The sequence below is a fragment of the Pholcus phalangioides genome, unplaced genomic scaffold (genome assembly GCF_987345545.1).
Source record: "Pholcus phalangioides strain wild (caught in Gottingen) unplaced genomic scaffold, Ppha-v1.0 ptg000009l_1, whole genome shotgun sequence".
In the NCBI taxonomy this organism is placed as follows: Eukaryota; Metazoa; Arthropoda; class Arachnida; order Araneae; family Pholcidae; genus Pholcus; species Pholcus phalangioides.
The window spans coordinates 23,005,532-23,027,745 of record NW_028301602.1 but is presented as its reverse complement, the minus strand read 5'-3'; the positions used below and the strand labels follow the sequence as shown (position 1 = coordinate 23,027,745).

General features: G+C 37.1%; 1 pseudogene; it reads right to left on the bottom strand.

The window, feature by feature from the left end:
* Positions 1-19,875: 19,875 nt before the first annotated feature.
* On the bottom strand, positions 19,876-20,880 carry LOC149082549 (cathepsin K pseudogene; annotated as a pseudogene).
* Between the last annotated feature and the right edge of the window lie 1,334 nt (positions 20,881-22,214).

Sequence of the window (22,214 nt, the reverse complement as noted above, 5' to 3'; positions counted from 1 at the left end):
CGTGCCACAAAGTAGCATACGGATAGGTGTAGTGCGTGTTCACTAGTTGTTTAGCATTCGATGTTATGCTACATGCAAATGTTCACGGCACTTTCTACCTTATCAAGACATAAATGTGCAATACGTACATCATTATGATCGGCTATGGACGAAAAGCTGCTCGCTCGTTGTATTTCTGTTTTAATGGGGTTTTTATACTGTATCTATAACCCTAAGTAATATTTTGTGGCGTGTCCGAAAATTCAGCGCCAAATAATTACCGCTGGAAAATTCGTCGGTGATAAATTGATTCCATTGGCGATAAAGTGAATGAGTGAGCATGAGTGACTGAATTAGCCAAAGCGAATTGAGCAAGTTAATTATTCAGTATGAGGGTGAGCAAGGGAAGGTGACCGGGCCAAAGATGGCGCAAATTAATCATCAAGTGAATCGGTGAAATAGCAAGTGAGGAAGGAGTAAGTAAATTGAATGAGTGACCGACCGAGCAACTGAATAAGAGATTGACTGACAACTCGCTCGCTCACTCTGTCACTCATTCACTAATTTTTGCTCACACACACTCACTCGCTGACTTATTCAGTCACTAACTCGTTCAGTCGGTCACTCGACTAATAATTCTGTCAATAATTCATTTAGTCGGTTCATCACTCGCTCGCCTACTCTGTCACTCGTTTATTCTTTCACTCATATCCTCGGTTATTCGGTCGCTTCACTCACTCTATTACTCACTCACTCACGCATTCGTTCCCTCATTCAATCGCTCACTCGTTTCCTCAATCATTCAATCGCTCACTCGTTTCCTCAATCATTCATTCCCTCAGTCGGTCATTCATTCAGTCACTCGCTTGCTCAATCACTCACTCATTCGTGCTGAACTGTTTTCTGTGAATTGTTTGTCGTCGAATTTTACGTAAATTCTTTCGTGGTGACTGAGTTTCCGTTTTGCGGAACCGTTTACCCCGTATTTACACCTATGCGTAAAACATTGATTTATTTACCAATTAATATTTTTATAGACATCAATATTCAATAGAATTTTTTTACGTCATTCTATCGTTCTGAGAAAATTTCTTAACTCAAATATCCAAAAAAAACACCTTTTTATAATTGAAATTCAAATTTTGAATTTCAAATCCAAGGTTTTGAAATGTTATGTAAGTAGTTTTTTACTACGTATGGCAGTCGTTCGAATTACTCACACACGCTCTCTTATCGATGAGAAATTTCACCAAATTCTATTTTACAATTGAATTTTTCCCTCCACGAAAGAAAAACAAAATGCAATTTAATAAAACAAAAGAGAAACACATGCTCCAAAGCCAAATAATTTACGATTCGATTCCAGTTTTGACGCCAAGAAATTTTTATTGCGTTCGAGTGCACACATGCACACACGTAATGAAATTTGTTCGCGTCGATATTTACGGAAGAGAGAGAGAACGTTTACGTTTTTATTCCGTTATTTATCTTTTATACAGGAACTTATTTTTTTTTTCTGCTCGTGAAGAAAGATGAAAATAAATTACATAAATAAATAATGTAACACACTCTTGTGCGGAGTCTTACAAGAGGCTTCGCGCGTTATAAGATGATGAAATGTTCTGAAGGATTCCAAGGAAACTGCCCAAGTGGGTGTCATACGTTAGTGTTCAGCCACCGTATTCTCGTCGCTATAACTGTATATAAGCATGGAAAAAATACTTTATATATATTTATTTATTTGACGGAAACCTGGAAAATGCGTGTCGGAAGTCGTTCTCTTTTTCTTCGGATAAATCACGCTGTAAAAGTGTCACAACGCGCTGAACAAATAGTTTCAGCCCAACTAGGAATCACATAAAACAAATTACGAAACGTCAAAAAAAAAGGTAAATCGTATAAAACCAATTCCCAAAACTTGTACTGAAGATAAAACGTGTTATTGTAACTTGAAATATAGAAATATATATTTTGGTAATCAGGTTAAAGTGTTACTAAAATATTAACTGGGTATATTACAGATATATAATTTTATTTTGATTCGATTTTGCCTTTTAATCGCATGAGCCACGAGCAATATGAGCAACGAATCGGCTAATTTGGTATAGACGGAAATGCAGTTTAGAACAGTGTTTTTCAATATTTTTGTACTTGGTGAAATTGAATGAGCAATTTCGCAGGCTGGCATAAATGGGAGGAATAACATGCGAAGCGTTCAAAACATAATAGGAAGACAGTTTCCTAACTCTTTCTGACTTATAAATATTCCATATCTTAACAGGAAAAATATGTATTTTTTTACTCTACATGTGAGAAACATCGTTAAGCTGGAACTCGTGCTGTCACCTATCGAACAAAAACAAAACTATTTGCCATGATAATTTATTCAAATAAAACAGGTTGATGGTTTTAAACCGTTGCGCAGCATGAAAATGAATATTTCGTTGATGTTATGTATTTTTTTTATTTTTATAATGCACAACAGTGTAAATTTTATACCCTACAATACCGATTACTTGGTTTTTATGTTATCCGCAAAATTCCAGCAATTGGTTTAGAACTCAATGGTGCCAAATATGAATGTAAATAAACTTGAACGCGTTTTGTTAAATAGAATATTCTGTGATGGGCATTTGTATACAGTATTATGTTTCTTGTTTATATCAGTAGTACTTCAATTGTAACAATAATATACTGCAAATAATGTACATGAGGGAGAAAGCGGACATTTAAGAAATGCTCCCACCTATCGAATAAAAACAAAACCATTTAGTGTAATTCTTCGTTAAATTGGCTTTTGATTTTAATCGGTGTACAGCATGGTGATAAATATATGTTATGGTATCACACTCATTGTTTAATTTTTAATTTTCATGCTACATACCGGTATGAGTTTTAGGTGCGTCAAACGCGTACAATACATATTATTATATTTTTGTTTGTTGTAGAATTTCACCAATTACTTTTTTGATGTGAGGAATTAAATGTTTTAATAACTTTGTAATCCTTGGCTTAATTGCTGTTTCTGTGATATGAGGAGTTTAATATCATAAACTCATAACATATAGCAAGCATATAAAGAGCATGATAATTCAAAAATGCACTCTTTTCACAAGCACCAATTCAGCTCTCGTGTCATGTATTTGTTTTGAGAGTTTGGCGAACTGTTTCGAGGACCGGCAGAAATTCCCACGGACTAGTACGGATCCGTGCGCCGAAAGAACAATGTTTTAGACACTTCCCAATGCTGCCAATAGTTAACGTTTTAGAAATTTAGTGGTTGTGTTTAAATTTTGAGAATAAAATGAACTCATACCAAGACGAATTTTTTTTGCCTCGTAAAAAATCTTTCATTAGACCACATGATCAAGCTGGAATGGTGTCGACTCCAGGACTAGACAGATGATTCGCCCTCTCCCCTGAGCTTAAAAGTGATAAGCTAGTTCTGGTGGGGATGCCCAGGCCATCGGCGCCCTATATACAATAGTCAGTTATACAAAAACATTGTTTATTGGTGGTTATTATAAACAGCACCTAATGTTTGCCTAAACCTACGTCAAGATTCTAAACAATTACTCGTCATTTCCGTTGGTTTTATTGTTTAAAATTTTACGTTATTCTTTACCGATAGAGAGAGATTCTGAGAGAATTTCGCTTTAATTTATCAAAATTGATAAAGGAAAACAATAAATAATTAAAATTATCTCTTCAAACATTGTGTCGTCGGTATTACTGCGGAGTAAAAAATTGATTATCCCCTTAAGAAATCTTGTATTAAGTGCGTAATAATCAAATCAAAAATATATTTCACTTTAATTTTAATTCTGCTTATTCTAGAAAAATTCGAGGATTTTGTTGTATCAGCCATTAGTCTTAATTGATTACAATATAATTATCCACGTTCAATCTGCTTTCATTGCTAACGATTACTTCATTAAAACATTCCGGATGCACTTTGAAGAACAATTTCCGATATGTTCAACTTCCAAATGTATATTTTCTCGAAAACCAAACCATTCATATTGGTCATACTTATCATCATGTCGATCATCCTTCTGAATTATCTTAAAGAATTATTTCAGCTCTAATTAACGTCGTAGGAACACATCCTTAATCGCATAGTTACCAATTCTTCCACGATGTGTTGATTACACATTAGTGTTTCTTATCGACATTTTGAAGTGAAGCCCTACAGAATAAATAATAATAGTAATAATAAATTATGGGATTGAAAATGAATCGAGTCATTTTACTTTGTGATGAATTACCGGAACCAGTAAATTTGGAGAAAATTTTGCCTCGGTATAATTGCGGATAGAACCAGGAGATGACATCTCGCGGGAAAACGGATGGGTTTTCGCGTGAGTTATGGGACATGTCAAAAGACGGAGGAAATCGATGATAGAATATGGTTGACGAATCTTTTCCTTTGACTTTTCCAATGGGTTAGAAAGGCAAAGAAAAATCTCATTGATTTATTGGAAGAAGAAAGCGATGGAAGAACTTATCTTTATTCCAGGGTCGAGAAGACCAGCTCGATGCAGTTTTAAATGCTCTTGGTATTTAGCTCATCTCATATTATGTAAGAGATCATCGAAACACACAGCGTGTCCTATAAATTCATAAATACAGTCGATTCCCGTTGTAACGAATACCGTTATAGCGAAAAAATTCTTGATTTAACGAAAACTTTTTCATTTTAGATCGATTTAACGAAAACTTATGGGCATCTTTTTCTCAGCCACCTTGTTGGTAATTTGCCTGTTGTGGCGTTATAGTTGTATTTGTATTTTGTAATCCCCCAAATAAGTTTACATAGAAACAAAATAATATAATCTGATATTCCTTTATAACGAAGTTTCGTCATTACGAAGTGATTTCCCTCTCTTGGAGTTCGTTATAACGGGATTCGACTGTAGCTTGGAAATCTATACCATAGGAAAAAATACGCTGCATGCCAGTCCGGAGAAGCGTTTGGACTTTTTCTTCCTTTTTCAGTTGAAGATATTGAAAAATCTTTTTTCAATCCCTTCTGTGTCTGAAACATTTGTAAATAATCAGCCAGTGATTCGTGGCCGAGGTAAAACTACTTCACAAATAGTATTTTATCGCGAGGACCGGGTTCGAACCCCACCGTCTCCACAGTGGTGGTCGACTGAAGTAAATTTTCTGTGGTTCCCAACTTCGCAGCGCAAATGTGAGCCGTTGAAGTTTCGTCACAGAGAGCAACAGGCCTACAACGACACAGTTATTCAATCATTACACTTCACTCGTAATTGTAAAAACTGATGGCAGATGGCGGCAGTACACATATAACGAGCATTACAAAGAAAAACAAGGTTCACGTCAGGTCACAACACGTACACGCAGATTCCAACATGTAACAATTCGTTAGAAGTTCCGAAGAGGAAGGCGGACGAGGTACGTGTGTGGTTTAGCGGTAGCTTTCCTTTTACATGGCAGTGTTGCTCTCAAGCAACATGTGTTTCTTATATTTTTCAAATAAAGGCATTATATATTTCAAGCTTATTTCGGAATAAATACGGTTATACAACTTCTAAACATTCGATTTTTACATGTAAGCTGTCCATAACTTTCTGTAATTACCAGAAGAATGCCTTGAAGGTACACACGTTTCCTATTTCTTGACAAGCAAAGCAAGAACGATTTCTGCCCCTTGCATTTTGTAAGTAAATACCTTGTATGGAGGAGACATTGCTGTGAACTCTTCAACAATGATATAAAAATGAGTACGCAAACAATAAATGACATTTTATACTATTCATATCTATCTAAATCATATAAATACAGTGCGTTACCCTGAAGTGTAACATCCCATGTTTATTTCTAATACTGACAATAAATATTTTTTGCCAGGTGATAGTATTCAGGGGAAATATCTAATTTTCTCAATATAAACCCTCAAAATATGTATTTCCTCCTCTGGAAAATTTAATGCTTTCCAATTAAAGCGATAATTCTTCGTTATGTTTGTGTTTCGTTATCACGTAGTTTTTAGAAAAGTTCACAACTATAGAAACCATTATTTTATAGCAACAATGATATTATTTTTATATCATTAGTTTTGGAGACCATACCTACAGAGGGACATAGACTTGGTTGAAGGGGTGCAGAGAAGAGCTACGCGTGTCCTTATTGTCACACAGGGCTTGAGTTATGAAGAGAGACTTCATTTTTTGAATATGTTTACTATGAAAATATATGAAAATTTTCAATGCGATGGATGGGATGGATAGGATAGGATACATGAACTTTTAGTACACCGCCAATCGACTGCTTTTACAAGGGGACACCAGTATCGATTGGTGAGGGACAATGCGAGGCTATGGTGTCGCAGGGAATTTTTCTCTAATAGGGTTGTTAATAAATGGAACAGCTTACCCCTGGAGGTAGTAAATTGTAACACAATTGACACGTTTAAAAAGAAATACGATAAACATGTTGGGGTAAATCGAGAAGCTATCCATTCTTAGAATAAGACAACCATAAGTATTCTTTATGGGCATTGTATAATATTTTATCATGTGTATATATTGTTTATAATTTGTGTTAATTGCATTTTTAATTGGGTTGCTGTATTTCGAATATATGACAACCATATTTTTATGGGCATCTTTTTATCAGCCACCTCGTTGGGCATTTTGTCTGTTGTGGCGTTGTATTTGTATTTGTATATACGTATAAAAATTGAATATTGAAACATTTCACACACAGATAGTGAATTGGTTATTTTCAAGGTTTATAATTAGTTATCCTAAACATTTCATAATTTTCGAGAAGATACCGCTTACTTAAAGCCCCTCGTGAGCTGAACTTCTAGTAATCTTTTCACGACGTCATAAAAATAATTTGCCAAGAGTTTGGTTGTAGTTGTAGAAGTAAACGCTCGCGTGAATAAATATTTTACGGGCCCATAAAATACAGCTCATTTAGTTTTCCAGCCCGATGGGTTTCATATCCCAGCATTTAAAGATAATCGACTGATAACCGAAAACACGCTAGACGCGAAATTTAATGAAATTTTCAATTTTTACTGCTTTTACAACGCTGTGAATGAAATGAATTACTTGCTGTACATCGCAACAGTTATTTAAAAGATTTTATTTCCATTGGTTATTGATAAAATTGTGATTTATGTGTAAACGTTTCGAGGAATCATAATCTCCCAAAGATATATTGATTTTTTTATGAAGTTTGTCGGAAAGTTGTTCCGTGTTTAGGTTCCAGATCTAAATTTATTCGCATAAATATTAACGATTATTTAGGACTGAGATAATAAATAAATATTCTCTCGTAAATCATTGAAGCGATGGAATTGCTTGTGTCAATAACTTTGTGATTCAGGAATTTGGAGTTCATCATAGTAGTGCTTGGTGAATTTAGCAGAGCAAATTGATATACAGTAGACGCCGCTTATTAAAATCACGGATAATTCTATCACATTTGGGTATTGCTGTCACTTTTTCAAAGTACGTAACGGGCGAATATCTTGGCACAGGAAAAATATACTTACAAGTAGGGGGTTTTTGTGCACAACCTTTTCAGTCCGCGGGCCAGATATGTGCTATTTATGCAGCCCGAGGGGCAGAAAAATTGCATTATGCGGATATGACCGGTATTTTACGGGCCTCTCTACTCGCCTTTAATGATTGTTTTATGTTATTATGAATGTTGCAAATGACAGCTGTACTAGCCACTCGTAATTTTTTTACCGTAATTGACAACTTGCAAATGACAATCTTTTATGGAAAGAGGTATTTCCTGGATATTATGCCGAATTGAACTGGGAAAGAGAAGTCACCTGGTCTGCACCGGCACTCGTTCGCACTTGCAAACCCTGCAAGCATGCTACCATCTACACCACTGTAGACACTATTCTGTCTTCCTTGCTTCACGCACTGTGGTGAAAAGATACTGAAGTAGAGACATTAGTAGCCTCTCTTAATTAATTTCGGCAAATGACCTCTAAGTGGGACGGTTAAGAGAGGTACCGACATCTTTCCGGGTTCACCTCGGTATAATATCCAGAAAATATCTGTTCCCTTGACATCTTGAGCTGAGAAACAAAAGCATCCTACCTCTATTTTTTTTTTTTTTTTGGTTATAGTTGGCACCTTTACTAGCGTTTGACGTTTGACAATTTATGGCTGTAATTGCAAACCTTACTTGCTTTCTACTATTTTTTTACCCATGTTGACAACCTTACTTGCATTGACAATGTTTTGATGTATGATAACTGATATTTCCTATGGCCATTGATTTGCGCAATTTTTATGATAGAAATATGATCAGCACAGGTATATTTACCTTAATGTGGTCGTATTGATATATTTCTACCAGAAAAACTTCTGCGGGCTGGATGGAACCTCTTTGCTAGTCGGAAGTTGTGCACTCCTAGTCTATAATTATCAGGGCATTATGGTTGTGAACGGTTTATGTTGTTAATTTCATTCCGCCAAATGTTTCATCTTTTCTGCATATTTTGTGAAGCTAAGGTTAAATCAAACTCATTTTTCTTCTATAAATTATCGTTATCAACCTGCAAGACTGTGTAGGAAGTCAAAAGGCTACCTTATTAACAAAAATTTGAGTACTCAAGTTCACAGTGTCCTAATCGGATTGTAATAGTTACTTATGATAAGTGTACCTGTGAGACTTCTTTTGCAATTTATTTTGTATAGTGAAGGCAAGTTGAAAAGAAAAGGTAGTTTTCTTCAGTTATTGGTCAGTTTCTTTCAACTGACCACATTCATAGTTGTTCCCCGGCGAAACAATTTCCACAAGGTGGCGGTCTTGCAACCTATATACTGTACATTATGAAGTATCTTCATTGGGGGTAATACACATTAGACAGTTCCATTGAAACTCTTCACAATTTCTGAATAGGAGAAAGGATTTTAACTCAAAAGAGGGGGGAAACCCTATTTTAGAGCAACTGAAAAATAAAAATTCACGACAACATTTTGAAAGAAATATTGGAAAGAAAAGCTTAATTGTCCCGTTTTCATACGTCTCGTTCGACAAAATGTCACATCGCACTCACAACTCGGGTTTTTTTCGAACGTTTTTATTGATTATTTATTGCTATTGGAAACCCCGAGTCCCGATGTCATCACATTCAGCTGCGTGAAATGTACATATTGCTTCTCTATGAGCGCTATTATGTCTTTTAAATGTGTCACATAGACACCTCAAGGCGATTTCCCCCTTATAAAACGTCTGCAAGAACGGGTACTTAATTAAATTTGCCATGAAATAGAAGTCATGTCCGATATCTGCGATCGGCAAAAGTGACGTAAGCGCCACCATTACTATAATTGAATTTGTTAAACGAAAGCGTCTTGACCTTAATCCGAAATATCCAATTTCGTTGTTGAGGTAGAATGCATCTTCTGCCTAATGAAAAGTGGCATCGGCTGGGTGTGTTTTTCAAAAATATCCGCAACTCTGCGAGTAAACAATCCGGGAGAAGCCGTGAGGAAAATTACTCTCGTGACGTAAGCAGATGTTCTCGAGTTTCTTAAAATTTCAACCGGAACCTCTTTTGCCATTTTACTACACAATTGTCGGACACATGTGAGAGCAACAAAAGTTTTTGATGTTGGTCGATGAACGAAGTTCGAGAAATGCTGAAGTCTGTCTCCGAATGTGAAAATGGGCATATTCTCCTGCAACGATTTACGTGTACCGAATGCTTGGGAAGAATAGGAAGACGTGAGCTGATTAAGAAGTATTTTGGAAGTTCTACAATATTCCCAGCGCGGTGTTTATCGCTCCAAAATTTTTGATCTCCAAAATGTGAAAAATCGCGAAGTTTCTAGAGAAACATGTTACATACTTTATGAATTTTGGCATTACATAAAGTTTGTGAAAAGGATATAATGCGTTAAATACTTTTTATGGGAGTTTCTTTAAACAGAACAGAACAGAATCAAATTGCCACCCCCCATGCCCAGCTCTTGGCTGATTGTGGGGTTACGAACGGGCCCAGTAAGGTCTATGAAGAAGGGGGAAAAAAATAGACTGTCAGTTTTGTTAGATAATTTGTGTGTGCATGTATGTGTTTTGTGTGGGAAAGAAAGTATAGTCAAATCCCATGGTCATAGTTAAACAGAATTTAGCCTGAATGCACATAAATCACTAAGAAAATACCACCACAACTCTTCGATGACACGTTACTGCCGGATGGAGAGAGGTCCACCCCGACATTTTTATCTCAGTGGTAACCGCATGCGTCAAAGTGAACTCAATCAGAATAAAAGAATGGTGGTTATAATCCAAAGCTTTAATTTATACACTCGTCAAATTAAATGCCATTCGTCCGGGTGGCTTTTTATTATTATTTTTTCTAAGTTCCAATATATGTGCCTTATAGTAATTTCCATATGTGCGAGGTGTTAATTAAATACGATAATTGGATGCTCAAAAGTGAATAAATAGGTGCCAAATAGATAAATGCGATTAAAATAGGTGTCACATTAGTACAGAATAAGCGTATATATATAATATTTACAGTCCTAATTATAGCCTAGGAGGCTTCCAAGTTATTCCTGCGCTATCCAATCTCCTCCCGAGGGAGGTGGAAAATCTGCTGGGGTCTCCTATACACTGTTCGAGCCGATGTTTTTGGTGTAGGTGCTGAACTATAACCAACCAAGTGTTTGATATGTTGATGGCTGGAATTTTTCATTCTCTCAAATTGATTTTTATTAATTTCTTTGATATATTTGAATATATGAGGAATGTCCGGATCTTGGCGAATATTAAGATTTCTGATGAACGAAGGTGCATTCAAAAATCTCCTTAGAATTTTATTTTCTCCAGTTTGCAAGATTTTAATATTGGTTTTGCATGCATGGGCCCATGCAGGTGAGGCATAAAGCATCGTAGGGCGAAGTATTGACTTAAATAAAAGAATTTTATTTTTTTAATTGATAGCTTAGCCTGGGGGAATGAAATTTTGTTAAGATCACCCATTACATTGTTTGTTTTATTACGTACATAATTAATTTTAAGTAAAAAATGACATTGTTTTATTTAAAATGCATCCCAGGTATTTTATTTTTCTAACCGGGCTGATCTGGTGATTACCTATATATAAATGCCTATTCGGTATACCATGTTTCCTAGTAGACCATATAAATTGTGTTTTTCACGGTGCAATACAATGTCAGACCTCTTGCACCAGTCCATAATTTCTTCTGTGGTTTCCTGCAGGATTTTGCAGGGCCTTGGAGGCGTCTCGGTTATCATATAGTATAGTCGCATCATCGGCAAACAAGGCAAGTATATCCACTTGAGGAGCTGGAAAATCATTGATGTATATTAAAAACAACTGTGGACCCAAAACACTACCCTGTGGTACTGATGCTTTGATATTCTTAACAGATGAATTAGACTCCCCTATTTTTACCTAGAATGTTCTGCCGATCAAATAACTGTAGAAGAAAAGTATAGAGTGTGGGGGAAAATTAAGATCAATCATTTTGGCTAGTAAATTTGGGTGGTCACATTTATCGGAAGCCTTTTTAATATCCAAAAAGGCGGCCACCACATAATCAGAATGGTTGAATGCCTCGGTTATATATTCAGTCACCCTAATCAATTGAGTGACACAGGAATGTTCCTGTCTGAAGCCATGTTGTTCTTTTCGAATTGTGTTATTGCCATCCAGATATTTTTGAAATCTAGGAGCTAAAATCCTCTCGAAGACTTTCGAACAATTAGATAAAAGGCTAATTGGCCTCAACGATTCAGGAAGTAACGGGTCAGTTCCTGATTTGGGTATTGTTCTAATGAGTGAATGTTTCCATATCGTTGGAAAGTGGTTAAATTTTAATGCTGCGTTCATAATGTTCTTGAATGTCAAAATAATATGACAAGGCAAATTTTTGAGAGCTTTGTTACTTATACCATCATAGTCACTAGCTTTTCTGTTGTTTAATTTGATTATAATGTCAGTTACATCAGCCAAGTCTGTGGGTTGAAAGATGGAAATATTATTATTAATGTGAAAGTGTATATAACGAGCAACTCTATGACGGAGCTCAACTTGAGTAGTTAACGGTTGTACGTGATTGGGTGTAAATTGTTTTTCATAGGCGGTAGCAAAGGTTTCAGCTATTTCCTCTGCTGAAAAAACTAGACCATTGGGGCCTTGTATTTTATTGATTATATTTACGAGTACCACCAGATTTGCAAAGATTCCATGCTTTCCATATGTTTCCATTTTCTGAGGTAGCATTCTCTACAAATTCGGTAAACCTACCATTTACAAAATTTTGCATTTCTTCTTTAATCTCACGATTGAGACGATTTAGTGTAATTATGTCTGAACGTCTACGAAAGCGCTGCCAATTACTACGTATTTTGTTTTTGTGTCTAATCTTTTGCATGAAAGTCCATATTTATTTTCAGGCTGTAGCACTTCTGTAGATGAATCATTTAATGCAGCTTGTATTATTTGTGTTAAATGTGATACCGCCTCATCTATATCCTGAGCGTTGTTCAGGGTCAGCCCTGCTGTTTGATTTGTTTCCAAAATTTGTCTATATATTTCCCAATTAATACGTTTAATTGTTCTCCTGGTGCAAGAGCGAAGAAAATCCATAATAAAAAATACTGGATTGTGCGGTGAGCTGAGAATTTATTTTGTGTAAGTTTGAACGTCAAAGAGAATATTTTTGGAGATGCCAAAATCAATTACATCAGGTTGATATCTATTTTGAGGTGGTACATGTGTTGGTGTAGTGGATGAATGTATATTTAGGAAATTATCAAGCCAGAATTTTCTCAACACTCGACCACATCTGTTCGATTTTTTTACTAAAGAATAGATCGTTTTTTCTATTCCAATCACCCCCTACAATAATTGGAAGCCCTGTTCTGAATAAGTGTTTTAGTAAGGAAATATTTATGCAATTGTTGGGGGTGCTTATTCATTGCACAGAAAGAAATGGGTGTTCTATCTATGTAAACAGTGACAGCAGCAGCTTCCATTAGAGTGAAAGGGGAGTACATATGCCTCTCCTCCTCCCCTACTACCATGTAATTGGTTTTTGGACTTTATGGAACTTCATAACAAAGTTACTTTTTTTAACATAATTGGTTAACTTATTCTCCAAGTGAACGGTGAGAAATTCTTTAATTCCCATAAATATATGATAAAAAAATTTTTAAATCAACTAATATACACAAATTAAATATAAAAGGTTATCAGAAAAATTAGGAAAGATTAGATGTGTGTGATTGTGTGTGTAGCATTTTCGATAATGATAGATGGCTCTCATAAATATTAGTTTTATTGGAAGAATAAATAATGTACTAATTTATTTAGGGCTTTAGTAGTAATTTTTTTATTGTGAGGCAATTTTTCCCCTGGTATTTTTCTCAGCCACCTCGTTGGGCATTTTGCCTGTTGTGGCGTTGTATTTGTATTTGTATATTTTCTGAATCCATGACCGATCTGGTAACTCCCAGAGTAAATATTGAAATTCGCAGATGATGTGAAGCTGATGGGGGTAATCGGGAATGAAAGCGATAGGAAGTTGCTCCAGACCAACTTAAACAGGATTGCAGCATGGGCAAATGAATGGAGCATGACGTTTTGGCGTAGATAAGTGCATGGTCGCTCATTTTGGTTCGAACAACCCACGGTTCTCTTACGAGTTGAATGGTGTCACTATCCCGGATGCAACTAGAGTCACCGATTTGGGAATTCTCATTGACGAGCGACTTAGGTTTTCTGAACATTGTTCAGCGGTGGTCAAAAAATCGAATAGAATGCTTGGTCTCATTTTCAAAAAGGTCTCTTCGCGTTCTCCTAAAGTCATTCTTCGGCTTTTTCGAGGCTTAGTTCGTCCTGGACTGGAGTATGCTGTAAGATTTTGGAGACCATACCTACAGAGGGACATAGACTTGGTTCAAGGGGTGCAGAGAAGAGCTACGAGTGTCCTTATTGGCACACAGGGCTTGAGTTATGAAGAGAGACTTCATTTTTTGAATATGTTTACATTGTATGAACGCAGGTGTCGAGGAGATATTATCGAAGTGTTCAAAATTTTCAATGGGATGGATAGGATGGACCATGAACTTTTAGTACACCGCCATTCGACTGCTTTTACAAGGGGACACCAGTATCGATTGGTGAGGGACAATGCAAGGTTATGGTGTCGCAGGGAATTTTTCTCGAATAGGGTTGTTAATAAATGGAATTGCTTACCCTCGGAGGTAGTAAATTGTAACACAATTGACACGTTTAAAAAGAAATACGATAAACATGTTGGGGTAAATCGAGAAGCTATCCATACTTAGAATAAGACAACCATAAGTATTGTTTATGGGCATTGTATAATATTTTATCATGTGTATATATTGTTTATAATTTGTGTTAATTGCATTTTTAATTTGGTTGCTACATTTTTGAAATATATGACATCCATATTTTTATGGACATCTTTTTCTCAGCCACCTCGTTGGGCATTTTGCCTGTTGTGGCGTTGTATTTGTATATTTACCCCAGCCCCACACACACAAACACAATTCCTTTCATTTATATATATATATTTTCTGAAATTTTCACCATCATGTAAGATATGTGTTCGATCCATGGCCCTCGGTGTCATGTTGCGTGGTCCGTGACCTCAAACCTAATTTTGTAAAAATGAATAAAGGGACACGTTACGATATGCTTTAATAAACCTGCGGTGCAGTTTCGCATCAATTAAGTGGAGTGCAGTTCATTCCCAGATCACTTCAGTGACCGGCAACACACATTCCCACTTCGATTAAGTAGTCCAATGTACATTTCCTAAACATTTAAGAATATTTTTAGAAGTAATCTGTGGCACTGTTACAGATTACTCAAGAAATGTGGGACACATTTAAAGATCCCAAGAAATGAGCAGGGGCGCTGTTCAAGATCACTGAAGTTACCCGCGGCACATTTCCTGATCACTGAAGTGACCCGCGGCACATTTAGAGATCACTTAATTGGACCGCCACTCCTTTTCAAACCAACGAAGTCGCTCGCACTTTGCAAAAGGTTGAGCAATGTTGGTGTAAGAGATGCTTCTTTTAAATTGTTATCATCTCTATTCTCTTTTCGAATCATGGTTTCAATGTAATATTGCATTTAACATGAAGATGATGGGGGGAGGGAGAGATATTCACATGTTTTAATCTCATCTACGGCCTCCTAATATACTATTGATGTTTTGTTTGATGATTGTTTCAAGGATCGAGGTATATGGCCCATTGAGACAAAATTTGTTGTCTTATATACAACACATACACCCACCTATAATCTCACTTGTATTCAACTGTCTCACGTTTCCTTCCCCCCACAGGCCGAGTAAGTTTCTAATCCAACTGACGGCCCCATCGTGCTGGGCCTCCGCTCAAACATTAATTCTAATATGATCTAGCTTTAGAAGTAAAACTATAATACTATAAGGGGGGGGGGATACAAAAATGTAACTTTTTTATACTGCTTTTCCGTAAAAATTTAAGCATAATAACCAACCAAGTTATTTGCTTCTAAATTAGTAAGCCAGATTTTCTTTGAAACACATAAGAAACATTCCTTAGAAACAAACCACACGTCAGGTGCACAAACGCACAAGGCACATTCTGACATACACTAATTCGTTTGAAATTCCTGAAGGGAATAGTTACGACGTGCATGGGTGGTCGTTATCATTCAATTGATTCTGAAGATATGTTATAAATTTATTTTTGCAATTATACTCGCAGATGATGAAATCCTACAATGGACAAGACCATATATATCCGATCAAGAAACGTCTTTTTGTATTTCAATCACAAGCCTAAATGTTTGGTGAAAATCTGTATTTTCTCAATGGAGCCCATTTTCCTCATCGCTTTATTTATCACTTGCTGAAAATCGGAAAAAAACCCCTATTCATTCAAAAAGACGTCGCATTTTACTGATCGTTTCGGGATTTCTGCTTTGCCAGTTGAAGGGTTAATGGAACTTTACCAAATTGTCAATTTGCAAACTTATATATACTTGGGAAAATCCGATTTCAAACATCTTCACAGACTTCAGCGATAAATTCAAATTTCATTGGACTTGCTCCCCAGTTACAAGACAGTACTGCTTTCTCTGGTATAATTTATCCTTATACGATATCATCGGTCCCTCACTTATCATTGCACCAAAAACACACACACACGTGAAAAAGCTTAAAATTTGGTGTTTATCAATGAATCAAATATTATCGCAAACACTGACGTATAAGGTATCCGTGAAAAATTGATTTAAGCCGTACACGACAAAAAAGAAGTAGCCTATATCTTAGAAATAGATGTTCCATTCCTCTTTCAGTACGTAACTATAGTAGTATTTTATGTAATTTTCTTGTATGTGTACTGCACCGATACATACTGTTGATGAGTTTTGGCTATCTTTCTTCCAGCAAACTGATATCATGATCAAAAATGAGAGAGCTACTTTTTTCTTTTCCGAATTCGGGAAACAGATGACAGCACTCCTCATAAAACGCATAACAGTCATTCCTCGAAAATGAACTTTAGATACCCAACACCAACACGGAACGTTCCCCCCCCCCCCCATGCACTTATGCATTACAAATTCCTCAAAAGAATATTCACGAGGCACATGTTTGGTTTGGTAGAAATTAGCGGCCGTAGCAGCATTGGTTTAACCAAAGGAATATGTGTAAAAATATACATGGATTTTAAAAGATAGCTAAAATAGCTCAAGAGACCATTCGTTCTGAAGATACCTTTCATATTTTCTTTAGTATTTCTTCGACAGAAATTGATGAAATGCATGAAAAGAAATCAATTTACGGGAATGCCTTTTAAAAAAAAACAAAAATCAGATTTCGACAGACTGAACTTAATTGATTCATCGTCCTTCACAGTTATCTCGACGTCATTCCTTATCATGTGATAATTCATACTTTCACGATAACATTCGTTCTCGCTGCGCACAAACACCAAAAAAAATCGTAATTTATGTGTTTATCAATGAATCAAAATATTATCGCAACACGGACATAGACCAGTATCCGTGAGAAATGAATTCAACCCGGAGACAACAAAAAAAACAGTATATCTTGTGGGAATGGATGTTCCATCCTCTGCTTCCGTACATTCTTTCTTTAGTGTATAGTAGTATTTTATCTGTCTTTATACCATTTTCTTTTGTGTACTGTTGACGAGTTTTGGCTTTCGTCCAGCAAAAGTCATTTCATCACAAAAAGAAAGCTTTTCTTTCTCCTCTTTTTCTTAGGAAATCGTTTCTTAGCTATTTATTTTGTGTTTCTGCTGAACGTGTCCAATTTCAAAACACGACTGAAAATTTATTGCTCCGATCATACATGAATTGTATTCTCTTCTCTCATTTATATGATATAACATGAAGTTTCTAATTCATTATTCTCCGATAAGTCTCCCCGGTCGAGGCGAAAAAATAAATGTTTCACGTGTGACGCGTCCCCGTTTTATTAATAAGTAAGGATTTTCGTCTTCGAAATTGGGAATTTAATTTCCTCTTTTGCGGAAGTTAATTATTGTCACCACGAGGCATTATTTATAGAAAAAGAAAGTCCCGAAGAATGCCAGTGGCTGCAAATACTGGATTATTAATTTGTTATGGTCATCTTCTTCTCAGCCAGCTCGTTGGGTATTTTGCCTGTTGTGGCCTCGTATTTGTATTATTAGACTGAGAAAAATTCCCAAAGAGTCGGATGATAATTCAATTTTCAGTGATATTCCTTCGTGAATCCGTTTCAAATACTCTATTTAATTACTAAATTATCTCACGTACGTCAGATGAAATTAATACGTTCCAATAATTAGTGATGGATTCTTCTGAATATTGATAGCAATAAATTTCTGACCCATGAATAAAATAATCAATTTTGATCAGATTTCTTAACGTTTTTATAATTGAACTTTTAATTACAGAGTGAATGATTTTCTGATAAACTTCCAGACTGTAAAGTTATTATGGAAGGAAACAATTTTTTTCATGTTATGAGCTATGTTAAAAGGTATATCTCCCCGTTAAAAAGTCTAACCACAGGAACAACAGGCCTGTTCCAGTCTCTGCCAAGAAGCTGGGCTGGAAAAGATCACGGCAACGGGATAAGTCCAGTGGCAAAGTTCTGGCGTTCATTCATTCAGGAGCAACAGGCCTACGACGATAAAATTATTGTCATTACACTTCAGTCATAGTGAGAAAAATTGGTAGCAGATGGCAGCACTACACATAGCAGGCATTACACAGAAACAAACTACAAACTTCGCGTCAGGTTCACAACACATACACACACATTCCACCGTACGAGGTACATTTGTGGTGTATTAGTAGTAGTAGCCCGTAACTCATCAAAGAAAGGGACCTGTCTGGACGGGCGTAGATCCAGGAAGATGTTACTGAAGGGGCGTGTAAGTTGGGTTGATCGTCCCGTATTTCACGGGACTATTTACGTATTTCAGACACAATTTCCCATATTATTCGGCTCTTGGGAGGGTCGGTCGTTCTCATCGCCACCCTTTGGATCAGCGCCTGAACGAAGGCAGACATGTTCAGCTGCAAATGAAGCCGGGGCAGATATCTTCAGCTTCAGATGGGGTGAAGTTAACATTTTCAGCTGCTGACGACGGAAAGGAGGCAGGCATCTGCAGGTGCGAATGAAGCCGATACAGATATCTTAGCTTCGAATAGAGCAGAGGCGGAAGAACCGAGACGATGATTTTATTCGGTATCATGGGGAGATTTAGACACATAGATTTTCCCCCATGATATTCGGGTCTTCTAGGGACGACCGATTCCATAGCCCTCCCCCCACTTCCTATGCATTCGCACTTGTTTCTGGACAATATGTCTTCACTGGCAAAATATAATTTTTTTTTCCAAGTCTACCTCGCCATAATATCCAGAAGAGTATCTTACCATCATGTATATGTTGTCCACTTTCTGTATTGTCGTAACCCGGGACCCACTAACTGAACTTAAGGGAGGCGGAAAAGTGTATTCTTCAGCACATCACGTTACTATGCGTGCCATAAAACGAGCGAAGTCGAGACAACAAACATTTTTTTGGAATTCAGCTTGACAAAATATTTAGAGAAATATTTTCCCGTGTCACCTGATATATTATTATTATTGCATAAAGCTTGTTTAGCCGCTTTACGATCACGACCCTCCAAACGCCAGTGGAGTATATTCAATGCAGTTCTCTGTGTTTTCTTTCCGTTCTCTTCATCATCGCGAAGGTTTATTGTAACCCTATGAACATAACTTGTTTTTGTTCTTTTCGTTTTTTCTATACTCCTGTTATCAATTTTTCTTCGAATAAAATGGTGCATGGAGATTTCTATTATATACGTGTAAGAACGAGAGATAAAACGTAGGCCGAGTGTGAAAAGGTAAACCTACTGCATACTCCCTTATCTACTTATCTTTATAATACTGTTTTTAATTTTCTATTTATTTATTTTTCTTTCTTCTCTTCAATTCCTTTGTCCCCCCCCCCTTTTCCTCTTTTTTCGAACGTGCGATTAGATAGGGTTACCAGATTTGGCACCAATTCATCAAATAGAGATCACCCAAATTTGTCGCCAAAAGCTTGTACCCAAAGAGAATAAATGACACAAAAATGCGACATAATACCAATCTGCCGAAATGTATACATAATTTATGACGTAGATTTTTGTATTACTTTTTACAGCGTATTCGTTTTTATTTGAACACGCTCTTTCATGAAACTGAAATGTTTCTACCGCAATCTATAGAATCGAGTCCATTTGTTTTCGATGCCGCAAATCTTCTTCAGCTACAGGCATTGAGCGTACGCCCTGCTCGCCGTTCCCCCATCATCAGATCACGGGATAGGTCGATTGCTTGGTGATCCCGCACATCCCGTTTTCCTTATTCCGGATCAACCTCATATAACCATTCTCACCCCAACCGGCTCCGTAACTGTTCTTCAGCACCCAGTACGGTTTCTTTGTTGCCCTTTCGATGCCGTAGCCAACGGCGACGACAGCGTGGTTGATATTGTCGGAACAGAACACCGGATCGAACACCCCGTAACTATACGAATAGCCATGCATATCGTTGAAAGCGGATTGGTTTAAGAGGGTCGATATCGGCCCGACAAAATATACCGCCTCCTTGAGAATAGTTTCGTTTTCCGGCGGCAGAAAGAAGTACGAGCTCGCTGAGGCCCCAAAGTTTGATCGATTGAATTCGCACTCCCCATCTTCATCCTTGTACGGGTAAGATTCGTCCGTGTCGATGCCGCCGTTCTGGATAACGTAGTGATAAACCGACTGAGGCATCCCACCACTGCATCCATTCCGCTTGCAGCAATCGACGGCGTTCTGGACGCTCAAGTCGCGAAGCTCCCTCTTGTATTTGGCCCATTGACCCTCAAGGGCTCCTACCGACGTCATGGCGTAGCAGCTGTTGCATCGCGCCTGCCGCTTCACGCGCGTAACTAGGCCTAGCTTCCTATTGTCGAATTCGTCGGGGGTTGGTTCGTCGAACGTCGAAGTGTACGAGGGCACGACGGCGTTGTCTGTAGTTGATTCACCGTCCTGCGGTACGATACAATTCCGGAAATGGCTCAACTCCTCTTCGGTCATGTCACTGAATGCGTTGAGGCCGAGCCAATAGGAATGCATGCCGAGATCCGCTTCTATGTTGTGGCTCACCACCATTTCTGAAACCTTCCGTAACCTGGTAAATCTTTCGAGAAACTTCGCTTCATCGTACGGCTTCGGGTAGGCATTCCTGTGAGAGTCCCAGACGTGTCCCAGATCAGCGATGAACGAGTTCGAGATCCTAACAACGACACATAAGATGAGCAGTCCAAACATCTCTCTCTCTGAAATTTCCCAACATTACTTGCAGTAAACGAAAAAAAACTGCTGTGATGTTATAGACGATAGAAACTGGAACTCGCGTTAAAATTGTTCGACAGTTTGTGTCTTTTAATCGGCCGATAACGTCATCTGTTTTACGATCTCAGATGAAATTGGACTGAAAAATATTTCCATTTGACGTGAATGAGCGGACCATAGAAGGTCCGCGCAGCAAAAAACCATAAAAACAAAAGGTAGATGACGGAAAAGGATGAGAGAAATCACAGGAAAGTAATAATTAAAATTTCATTCATAAGGCTTTCTTGGCCTTTTTCGATTAGAAGAGAACTTTTGGGGTTAGACCAAAGGCTGTCGTCGATATGAGTTCACCATTCTCAACGCTTCTCAAACACCAGGGCCGTCTTAAGAGCATCATGGGCTGCCGGATGATTGTTCTGAGACCCTACCAGGCGAATTCGCGAAAAGTTTAACCAGATCTAATTTTTGTGATGGTAATTTGTAATTTTTAAGATGGCACTGCTTAATATGAGCGATTAACATCATCAGGAGGTGTCTGAGTTGCGTAACATGTAGTAAAAATTCAAAGATTTATTTCTAACCAGAGGTCCGACAATTCTCAACAGCTGACCGACCAATAATCGCAACGTTTACTTGTAGATTTTTCAGCCTGACAGGTGTTACTTGTTCTGATTTGTCGTAGTGAGTAATAAATTTTATGTGACAACTTTACATCCAGAAAGATGTAACAAAGACCATAAAACCCGATTTCCTAACACATCCAGCGGATATAAAATGAAGGTAACTTCTTTCCTGTACAGAATGTTCAACGAGGTCATGGAAATATTCTAAAATTGTCAATGCAATATTCACTGATATATTTGAATTCAAAAAGTGGAGAAAAATTCTGAAAGAAAAGCAAAACCTAATGGGCGACGCTTCTTTTTTCCTTATTTACGCCAGTCATGTGTATTGCAGTGCATATATATGATAATATCTAATACTGTAGTTTACAATGCATAAAATTGACTGAAATGTAACTTGTATCGCAGTGGTCTTCGATCTCGTGGAAAGTTAGCTGATTTGCTTTTGCATATTTCAGCTGACCTGATGTTCTGAATAGATTTTTTTTTCTCTCTTTTATGTTGAAAGATCAAATGATTGTCGGAGTCATATGATGATATGTGAATGTATATCTACAGTGTGATAATTACAATATAAAATATAATACTTAAGTGAAGTAATTATTATAAATACCAGGGACCCTAAATTGCTGATCGCGAGTTGTTAATGATTGCTCCCTGGGGTAAGATGTAGAGTTGATGGTGATT